The 11,545-nt window shown below is 35.7% G+C and overlaps 1 pseudogene; it reads right to left on the bottom strand.

The window, feature by feature from the left end:
• Positions 1–3,790: 3,790 nt before the first annotated feature.
• On the bottom strand, positions 3,791–4,278 carry LOC129077797 (60S ribosomal protein L23-like; annotated as a pseudogene).
• Positions 4,279–11,545: the final 7,267 nt, after the last annotated feature.

Genomic DNA, 11,545 nt, shown 5'->3' with positions numbered 1-11,545 from the left:
AGGTTCTTTAGAATTGGTGTTTTGGGATTCTTACAGTATAATCCCAGCCGTGGAATTGCAGGGTCAAAAGGCAGTTTCATTTTTAGCTTTTTGAAGAAGTTCAAAACTGTTTTCTACAGTGGCTGCACCAGTCTGCATTCCCACCAACAGTGTACTAGGGTTCCCTTTTCTCCACAGCCTTGCCAGCACCTGTTGTTTGTTGATCTGTTTATGATGGCCATTCTGACCAGTGTGAGGTGGTAGCTCATTGTGGTTTAATTTGCATTTCTCTGGTGGGTAGTGATGCTGAGCATCCTTTCATATGTCTCTGGGCCCTCTTTATATCTTCCATGGGGAAGTGTCTGCCCAGGTCCTTTGCTCATTTTTTAATAGGATTGTTTGTCTTCTTGGAATGGAGTTCTTTATATATTTTGGAGATCAAACCTCTATCTGAGGTATCATTGGCAAATATATTTTCCCTTACGGTTGGCTCTCTTTTCATTTTGCTGATGTTTTCTTTAGTTGTGCAGGAGCTTATTATTTTGATGAGGTCCCACTTGTTTATTCTTTCCTTTATGTCCCTTGGTTTAGGGGACATATCGGTGAAAATATTGCTACATGGGATATCTGAGAGTTTCCTGTCTATGTTCTCCTCAAGGACGTCTATGGTGTCACAACTTATATGTAAGTCTTTTATCTATCTTGAGTTTATTTTTGCTTAATGTGCAAGTTGGTGATCAAATTTCATTTTTCACATGTAGCTGTCCTGCTCTCCCAGCACCATTTGTTGAAGAGGCTATTTTTACTCCAATTTATGCTTCTGCCCCCTTTGTCAAATATTAATTGACCATAGAAACATGGGTTTATTTCTGGGCTTTCTATTCTGTTCCACTGACCTATGTGTCTGTTCTTGTGCCAGTACCAGACTGTTTTGAGTACAGTGGCCTTTGTAGTATAGTTTGATGTGCGGTATTGTGATTCCCTCCTACTTTGTTTTTCTTTCTCAAAATTGCTGTGGCTATTTGGGGTCCTTTATGGTTCCATATAAATTTTTGAAATGTCTGTTCTATGTGTGTGAAAAACATCATTGGTATTTGAATAGGGATTGCATTGAATCTATAAATTGCTTTGGGTAGTATGGACATTTTAATGATATCAATTCTTCCAATCCATGAACACAGTATATGCTTTCATTTATTTGTGTCTTCCTTAATTTCTTTCTTCAGTGTTGTATAGTTTTCTGAGTACAGGTCTTTTACCTCCTTGGTTAAATTTATTCCTAGGTACTTTATTTTTCTTGTTGTTATAGCAAATGGTATTTTTTTCCTGATTTCTGCTGCCGCTATTTCATTGTTGGTGTACAAAAATGCCTTCAATTTCTGAATATTGACTTTGTATCCTGCTATTTTGCCAAATTCACTTATTAGTTCGAGTAGTTTTCTGGTGGAGTCTGTAGAGTTTTCTGTGTGTACACTATATGTCATCTGCAAACAATGATAGTGTTACTTCCTCCTTTCCAATTTGGATGCCTTTAATTTCTTTTTTTTTTTTTTTATGATTTCTGTGGGTAGGACTTCCAACACACTGTTTAAAAGACGTGGTGGAAGTGGACATGCTTGTCTTGTTTCCAATCTTAGTGGGAAAATTTTAGTTTTTGCCCGTTGAGTATGATGTTGGCTGTAGGTGTCTTGTATATGGCCTTTATTGTATTGAGGTACGCCCCCTTAATTCCCATTTTGCTGAGTGTTTTTATCATAAATGGGTGCTGTACCTTATTGAATGCTTTTTCTGCATCCATCGAGACGATCATGTGGTTTTTGTCTTTCCTTTGTTTATGTGATGTATTACACTTATTGATTTGCATATATTGAACCATCCCCTGGGATGAATCCCACTTGACCATGATGGATGATCTTTTTAATGTATTTCTGGATGTGGTTTGCCAATATTTTGTGGAGGATTTTAGCGTGTATATTCATCAGCGATAATTGCCTGTAGTTTTCTTTCTTTGCAGGGTCTTTATCTGGTTTGCAGATTAGGATGATGGTGTCCTCATAAAAAGAATTTAGGAGTCTTCCATCTTCTTGGAATTTTTAGAATAGTCTAAGAGGACAGAGGTTAGCTCTTCCTTAAATGTTTTGTAAAATTCTCCTGTGAAACTGTCCAGTCCAGGGCTTTTATGTACCAGGAGATTTTTGATTACTGCTGCAATTTCACCAGCTGATATCAGTCTGTTCAGGCTTTCTGCTTCTTCATTCAGTGTTGGAAGGTTATACTTTTCTAGAAATTTGTCCATTTCTACAAGGTTTTCAAATTTCTTGGCATATAATTGCTCACAGTAATTTCTTATAATCCTTTGTATTTCTGTGGTATCTGTTGTTATTTCTCCTCTTTCATTTCTGACATTATTATTTGGGTCCTCTCCCTTTTTTCTTGACGAGTCTACTTAAAGGCTTGTCAATTTTGCTTATCTTTTCAAAGAACCAGATCCTTGGATTGGTTGATCCTTTGAATTGTTCTTTTTGTCTCTATGTCATTCAGTTCTGCTCTGATCTTGATTATTTCCTTCCGTCTACTTGCTCTGGGTGTATTTTTACGTTTCTTGTTAGTGACACACAGCTTAGTGAGGACTTGCTTTTACCAGTGTCTCCTTCTGTGCCCTGCCTGCTTATTTACCTTCATTTTAAGGAAGAGAAAGTGTAAAGTTATATGTTTATTTGTGACAGTTCAATATTGCATCTTTAGATGAAGAGGGCATTGACAAACATTCCTTAAAGGGCCAGATAATAAATATTTTAGACTTTGAAGATCACACTGTCTCTGTCGCAACTACTCAACCTTTCCTTGCATTGTAAAATGCCATAGTCAATGCATGAATGGAAAAGGCTATGTTCCTCTAAAAGTACTTAACTCTATTAGCTGTCATTCTGCATTCCTCAACCCGGCTCTAGGAAACCACATATTTACTTTCTATCTCTATAGATTTGCCTAGGCTGGACTTTTTGGAAGCTCTTTAGAGCTTGCTCCGGTGGTTTCATAACAACCTAATTCTCTGTGTTAAATTCCTTTCTGTATAAAATGTCTTGAGTGGTTTCTGTTTCTTGCACTGAACCTTAACTGGTTCAGTCAGAATTAAAGGAGAAAGACGACACAGAATTTTTAAATTTTAAAGAAGAGCTTGTTTATTTTGTGAAAATGGATATCAAATTACTATGATATTCAGATTCAATTATATACATTTAAGAATATCATTGCCAAAATTTATGTCCTTTGAAAGTATTTATATTTCTAATGAAAATTTTGGATGTTTCACTTAAAACTATGTAAGAAAATAAATAGTTTTCAAGGTTCTAATAGGTGAAATGCAAGCAAAGGAGTCTGAGGTTTTTAGGCTAAGCATTATTATTTCTAGAATGTCTGTTGAAACTAAGGCTTTAACTTTCTTCCTGGCTTTAGTTATTTTTTTAAGTTTACTAATTTTAACAAATCATTTTTGTTTGATTTATTAAATGACAAAGCAACATGTATTTATTGTTTAAAACTTTCAAACAATATAGATGTGATGGTCCCACCTTTAACCACACTTTCTAGAGGTAACAATCTTTAACAGATTTTCATCCTTTGAGATCTTTCTCTGACACAGGAGCTGTAAGAGAAACTTACTCGGTACATTAGATGATCTCTTGAAGTGTCTCCTAGTATCGAAGATTTAAATACAAATTCAGTGCTTTTCACCGAACTCTCTGTGAATTTCTAACACCAGTGGTTTACCTTTAGTACTTAATGAATGTTTTTTTTTGGTGGGGGGAGGAAATAATTTTTGATGTTTTTTTTCTTTACAAATACACCAGAGAATCATGCAATGCTGCCAGCATTGGATGCAAGCCTGGGCCGCAAATCTGCATACTCCTTTGCAACTGGTCCTGTGATAGCAGAACCTTTCATTTCACCTTTATTGTTTACTATGGCCCTCGCATTATCTTCAAAATATAGAAACACACAATCTTTTCTTTGGTATGACTTTCGTTGTCGAATTACCACCACTGGAGGTACCTTCTTTCTGAGCTCTGGTTTGCCTTTTTTGACTGTTGCCATCATCATGTCACCCACACCAGCCGCAGGAAGTCTGTTCAGTCATCCTTTGATCCCCTTCACAGAGATGATATACAGATTTTTGGCTCCTGTGTTGTCAGCACAGTTGATCACAGCTCCTACCGGAAGGCCAAGGGAAATCCGGAATTTCGCACCGGAGGACCCACCACGTCCTTGCTTCGACATCTTGAACACCAGAAAAGGATAGAAAGCTGAATGTTGATATTGATTTTCAACATTTTTTTTTTGTTCTAACTGCTTTTTTAGGATCAGGACAGGCTTATTTGTTGCCAGACAAATCATCATAAGTCGTAGCCATCATTGTTTTCATGTCCATAGTACTGAAGTCATATAAACAAACTACTTATAAAGCTGTCATTTTTATTTGTATAGTTTGACTATGACAAATGAAGAACAATTATTAAAAATAAGTTTTTGAAAAAATGAAGTTCCATTAACAAAAGTAATGTCTTCTGAGCCCAGTAACACAAAGCCTCAGAAATATCAGTGAGTGTGATTGATGAGTATTTACATGATATCTTGATACTTCTCTTTGAAAGTAGTAGCTTAAATTCCTTCAAGGGGCAAAGGTAAATTCAATATACAAATAGCCTGAAAAAAAGTGACTTTTAGGGGGTAAGACTATTAGTGATGAAAGCATCTAATTTTCCATTGAATAAGAATTTGTATAGAAAATCTGACCTCTAATTTAAAGGATTCAAAGCCTTGACAAGGAGCTAAAAAGTAGATCACCTAAGATGTGAGTCTGACATGCATATCTTTACATGTAGCAAGGATCCTCCACGAAGCCAGAGTTTTTTGTTTTTGGTTTTTTTTTGGTAACTAAAGATTACATTCACTTTTTAAAAAAGTGGATACCTATCACTCAGAAATAAATATCTTTTTAGTCAAACATTATCTTCTTGTTCTTGCCAAAATGAAGTGACTTCTCATGTTATATAATTCCAGTAAAGATAATACTGATAATACCTGACATTTATACTTGCTTTATATTTTACAAAGTACTTTGAGATGAATCTTACTTGATCCTAGTGAGCAGATTTAGCAAGGGTTATACCCATTTTAGAGATGAGTAAATGGAGGCTAAGAGGTTCATTGACTCACTCAAAGTCACACAGTTAGTGGTTGAACTTGAAATAAAACATTTTGACTTTAGTGTTTTTTTTTTCCTATCTACACACAAAACATTGCCTAGAAATTGCCTTTATTAAATGATGGTTTGGGTAGGGTGACCTTGGGATTAATTTTGGGATGGCTGGCACATGTTTGTGCAATTTTAGCTTGTTGTCGTATAACTTTCTCATCTTGGAAGCTAAGTGACAGTTTAGCACTGTTAATATACCTCACTAAATTAGTTGTGGCCTGCTCTTATTCAGTGTGAGGTTTGAAACCTGATGTTATATCTAGATTATAACTTCACATATTGCTTAAATAAATGAGTGTGAATGTGATTATGTTTATATTGGACTAAATAGAGTATTTCAGTTCAGTTTTTTTCTACTTTTTAGAAAGCCTAAACAAAGAACCGGAATCTCGTCTTTCCCCTATTCCACAGTATATTCCATAGTATATTCCACAGTATAGATTTAAAACAATAAAGAGCCCTTCCAAAGGTCAGTTTGATTTAACTCTGATTCTGAAGGGAGAATGTGGAGGAGGAAATGAGGCTGGATTTGTCCCGTACTGAGAAGACGGTCAGCAATTAGTGAAACTCATTTAAGGAGCCCTCCTGACCCTCTTCCCCCAACTTAGTACACATCCTCCAGGCATCACATAAATGTGTATGCACTCAGGCTTTCTTTTTTTAGTTTTATTGGAAAGTAATTGACATATCACTATATGAGATTAAGGTATACAGCTTGATGGTTTAATTTATGTGTGTTGTGAATTGATTACCACAATAGGTTCAGTTAACATATATCTTCTCATATAAATACAATAAAAAGAAAGAAGAAAGGAAAAAAGGAAAAAATGTTCTCCTTTTGATGAGAACTCTTAGGATTTATTCTCTTAACAACTTTCCTATGTCTCGTATAGCAGGGTTAGCTACAGTAATCATGTTGTACATTACATCTCTAGTACTTGTTTATCCTATAATTGGAGGTTAGTATCATTTGACCACCTTCCTCCTTTTAACAACCCCTTGCAACCCTCCCTCCCCGCCAGTTTCACCTCTGATAACCACAAGTCTGATTTACTTTTATCCGAGTTTTTTTCTTTAGATTTCACATAAAGTAAGGCCACACAACATTTGTTTTTCTCTCTCTGACTTATTTCACTGAGCATCATGCCTTCAAAGTCCATACATGTTGTCACAAATGCTAGGTTTTCCTTATTTTCTTATTTTTCTTTTTTTTTTTGGCTTTGTAGTATTTCAGTGTGTGTGTGTGTGTGTGTGTGTGTGTGTGTACAACATACCTTCTCTAGCCATTCATCTATCAATGGAGAATTAGGTTGTTCCTACGTCTTGGCTACTGTTAATAATGCTGCTGTAAATGTAGGGGTGCAGATAATTTTTTGAGATAGTGTTTTTGTTTCCTTTGGAGATATTCCCAGAAGTGGAATTGCTGGATCATATGGTAGTTCTAATTTTAGATTTTTGAGGATCTTCCATTCTATGTTTCATAGTAAGCCCACAGTTTTTAGATTAGCTTGCTTAAACTTTGATTAACACCAAAATTTGTGAAATTTACATTTGTTTTTCTTGATTTACTGATGGAAAAATTAACCTTAGCTTCTGCTTTTTACCAAGCTTTCTATTTATGGACTGACTGGGCAATACATTCCTGGCTGGGCTGATTCTCTTCTCCTTACCTGCAACCATCACACGTGTCCCCTCAGGTCTCTCTTGAGCAGGTGCTCTCCTGTCTGCCTCAGCCTGGAAGGCCCTAGGCAGTATAGGGTCATCACATGGTCTGTCAGTCCAATAATCACCCTGATAGAGTAGGCTCTGGACAATATGTTAACTTATTGAAACCCATTATGAGGGAGAGGACTTGGGTGGTGAGAGCACAATGCAATACACAGATGATGTCTTAGACAATAGAATTGTACACCTGAAACCTATATAATTTTATTAACCAATATCACCCCAGTAAATTCAATAAACATTTAAAAATGTACCAGAACTACCCAAAATAGGCTAACAGTTACCTCAGAATCTAATATTCAGCAAATTTAAGTTGCCATGACAATCTACAAAGATATGTCTCCACACTCTAGAATGCTAAAAAACAAAACAAAAACAAAAATTAAAAAAAACCCCACAGCTTTGACGACTACAGCTTAGTGCATACTTTTTGGTTCTAAATCTTGATTATTGTGAATTCTATTTTTTTTTTGTTCACTAATACTGTACCAGAACACATAGAAATTTAATGCTATAATAACAATGCTTTTCTTAATGCTAGCTTGGTTAATTAATCATTATAACTGTCAGAAAATAATAACTTGAAACAGTGATTTTCTCATTCAGTAATCCATCCACAAGAAAAAAAAAAAACAATTCTTTATTCTGTAACAGAACTCCACTAGAAAAGCGAATAAAGGAGAAAGAATCAAACATTCTTAAAAAAGGAAAGGCAGAAAGAAACCCATTATTCCATGTTATATTTAATTCCTTAAATTAAATAGTGTCAGCGGTGACTCTCATACTTCCTAGTCTGGAAACTCTGGGCAAGTGTCCTAACCTCTTTAGGTTTCAGTTCCCTCATTTGGAGAGAGGCTGAAAACAGCACCTACCTTCAAGTGTGGTTGTGGGGATTGAAAGATACTGTAGGAAAACTGCATAACATATGACCTGATAAATACTCAGTATTATTAACCACCCTTGGTTACAGACCCCATTCTTAGGGGGTAGGTTTTTTTGGAGGGAGGGAGGCAAGACTAGTAAGAATAACTTTAGGACAAATAGTTTGAAATAGGGACCAAAGAAAAATTTATGTAAACTAAAGAGCAGGAACTAAATGATAGAAACTTAAAGTGGAGAGATTCAGGGTCCACACAAGAAACTAGTGGTCATTTTGGGAGATAGCATCCTGAGTATGAGCCTAGTAAAGGAGGCTCAGGTTACAATTGTAGATCCTAGCAACTCTTTCCCTAAGCCTCTAACAGGAAGGTTGAGGGCTGGAACAGCTCATGTAAAGTCAGATCAGTGCATGGATTATACCCAGGGAGACAGAGGGATGAAAAATGTACAGATTGGCACCTAACATGATGAAATTCAAAAGCGTTTCACTGCACATCTATCTTCCCCTCCTCAGTGTTATTTTTCAAAGTTTATATAGTTGAAATAATGTATGTGCTTAAGATTTTTTTTAGTCAAGAAAGTGTTTATTTGGAGATCTTAACATATTTTTGATTTGGCATAATTTTTATAACAGGTTATTGAATTCTTAACAGAGCACTCAAAGCCATAGGTTTGATATGATATGATTTTTAATGCTTAGGAATAGAGGACTCTCTGATATGTATAAAACTTTTGGTGGCATTCTTTTTCTTATCAGCACTTATTTAGTTTGTGTTTTCAACTTATCCTTGTCATCTTTGTTTTCAACTTCCTAAATGCTGCATAGAAAGGATGAAGTACAATTGATGTGAACAACGCTTCCCTAAGAAAGGAGTGTATCTATTAAGAGAGACAGGATGCCTAGTGAACTCAAGAGAAGGTATGAAAAAGTAGTGTGTGTTTCTGTGTATGTTTGTAATATGGGCTGAGAGCAGTTACATAAAAGAAGAATGTGACCAGTTTAGAAGAATTAAACTTTACCCATCTGTCTATTCTAAATGACATTCTTGATTCCAAAATCTTGATTAAGTACAGTATAAAGTTACTGATAGAGACTGTTCTAGGAAACAGATAAGCCTGAAAATTTCAGTGGCTTAGCACAACAAAAGTTTATTTATGTTTTATATCACACTCTGATGTAGATTGGGTAGCTCCCCTGCTTGGCTCTCCTCCAAGTGGTGACTCAAGGATTCAAGCAGCTTTTATCTTGCAACTCTGCCATCTTGGAGTACTTCCTTTGCAGCTGCATGGACAGGAGAGAGAGGGTTTGGATAAGGTACATCCTTCTTGGATTAGAGGTGACACATCACTTTTACTCAAATTACATTTTTAAGAATTAGTGACATGATTCCACTAGGATTCACCAGGGTTAGGAAATGGAGAGGAGCATATGAATATTTGGGGAGGATCAATAATCTTTATGACAGACATGCTGCTTCCATTATGTTACTCTGTGTCCTTTATCTCCTCATGGTAACTTTTTCTTAGAATTAGTATCAGGAAAAAGTTTTCCTCTTCTAAGGAGATGGTATGTACCGTCCTCCCTCCCTCTCTCCCTCCCTCCCTCCCTTCCTTCCTTCCTTCCTTCCTTCCTTCCTTCCTTCCTTCCTTCCTTCCTTCCTTCCTTCCTTCCTTCCTCCCTTTCTTCCTTCCTTCCTTCCTTCCTTCCTTCCTTCCTTTCTTCCTTCCTTCCTTCCTTCCTTCTGTCAGGAGCTTTAAATTGAAGTCTAATGTCTACTTGATATTAGATTTTTGGTATCATCATCTATTCTATTACTCTACTGGGTTTCTGAAATCATTTTATGATTGTATTTTTAAATGACCTATTGTGTTTGTGTTTAAGTTGCTACCCTCCTTTCTAGTTATTGCTGGTATATTGATAAGGTTGTGTGTTTGTGTGTGTGTGTGTGTGTGTGTGTGTGTTTTGTTTTGTTTTTGTTTTTGGCTGCAAGAGAAAAGCAAGTAATAGTGATTTAAGCAATAAGGGATTTTTTATATTTTAATTTATTTTTTTAATTTATAAACCATGTTTATTCTTTTACAATTGTCTCAATTTTTACCCCTTTACCCCCAATCCATCCCACCCCCACCCCCTGCTCCCACAGTCAATTCCCACTCTGTTATCCATGTCCATGGGTCATTCATACATGTTCTTTGTCTAGTCCCTTCTTCTTTCCACCATTGTCCTCTTTTCCCATCCCCTCTGGTCACTTCCAGTCTGCTCCATGTTTCTGTGCCTGTGGTTTATTTTGTTTGTTAGTTTATTTTCTTGAATAGAGTCCACTTATAGATGAGATCATATGGTATTTGTCTTTCATCAACTGGTTTATTTCACTTAGCTTAATATTCTCCAGTTCCATCCCAGTTGTTGCAAAAGGTAGGAATTCCATCTCTCTCTCTTTCTTTGTTTCTTAAATGCATATTGATTTTATTTATTTTTTTAAATGTTAAAGTTAATTGTAAAATATTTCAAAAGTTTAAAACCATTATAAAGTCTCAGCAATTAAATCAACATGACACCTGCACAGAAGTAATCAAGCATATCAGTGAAATATAATGAGCATTCTAGAGACAAATGTATATATCTGTCTAACAATATAATAGATGATTAAGTTGACATTTCAAATCAATGGGTAAAATAAGGCTTACTCAAAAAATAAGGTGCATGGACCACTATTACTTGAAATAAAACAAATAAAGAGCCCTGTTTCACACATTATACAAGCAATATTCAGGTAAGTTAAAAATCAAGATGTAAAATCTAAGGAGTTTTAGAAGAAAATAGAACTAATATTTTTCATGACCTGAAGTAAAATAGTCAAACCCAGAAGCTATAAAGTAAATATTAACAATATGACTATATTAAGCATTTAACTACATAGTAATATGCATATAAAAAAGTTAAAAGACAAGGAATAGAATAGGAAAGTATTTGCAACACATCTAAAACTTGATTAATAGGTCTTTTTGGTTTTTTTTTTGTTTTTTTGGAAAAAATTCTACAAACATTAAATCAAAAAATGGATAAAGAATACCAAAAAGTCATTTAAAGTTTTTTAAAAATAATAGAAATAGACAAGAAACATACAAAAACAGGTTAGTTTCAACAAGTAATAAAGGAACAATTAAAATAACACATCATTGTCACAATCAGATTAATAAGTATTAAAAATATTGGTCATTCCAAGTATTGGTGACTGTGAAAGGAACTGGGTATTCATAGGCTCTTTTTCTTCATCTTAAAGCAGTCCCTTTAGCATATCTTGCAGTGCTGGTTTGGTGGAGGTGTATTCTTTCAGCCTTCTTTTGTCTGGGAAACTCCTTATTTTGCCTTCCATTTTAATTGAGAGCCTTGCTGGGTAGAGCAGTCCTGGTTGCAGGCCTTTGCTTTTCATGACTTGGAATACTTCTTGCCATTCCCTTCTGGCTTGCCGTGTTTCTGTTGAGAAGTCAGCTGCTAGCCGTATTGGGGCTCCCTTATATGTTACTACCTCTTTCTCCCTTGCTGCCTTTAGGATTCTCTGTATGTCTTTGACATTTGCCATTTTAATGATGATGTGTCTAGGAGTGAGCCTCATTGGGTCCCTCCTGAATGGGACCCTCTGTGCTTCCTGCACTCGTGTGACTTTTTCTCTCCTCCAATTAGGGAAGTTTTCCATCATGACT

This window comes from Pteronotus mesoamericanus, unplaced genomic scaffold, assembly GCF_021234165.1.
Source record: "Pteronotus mesoamericanus isolate MK-2021 breed Mesoamerican mustached bat unplaced genomic scaffold, CSHL_Meso_final contig_69, whole genome shotgun sequence".
In the NCBI taxonomy this organism is placed as follows: Eukaryota; Metazoa; Chordata; class Mammalia; order Chiroptera; family Mormoopidae; genus Pteronotus; species Pteronotus mesoamericanus.
Note: the sequence above shows the minus strand (reverse complement) of the source record. Positions and strands in the feature narration are given on the sequence as shown.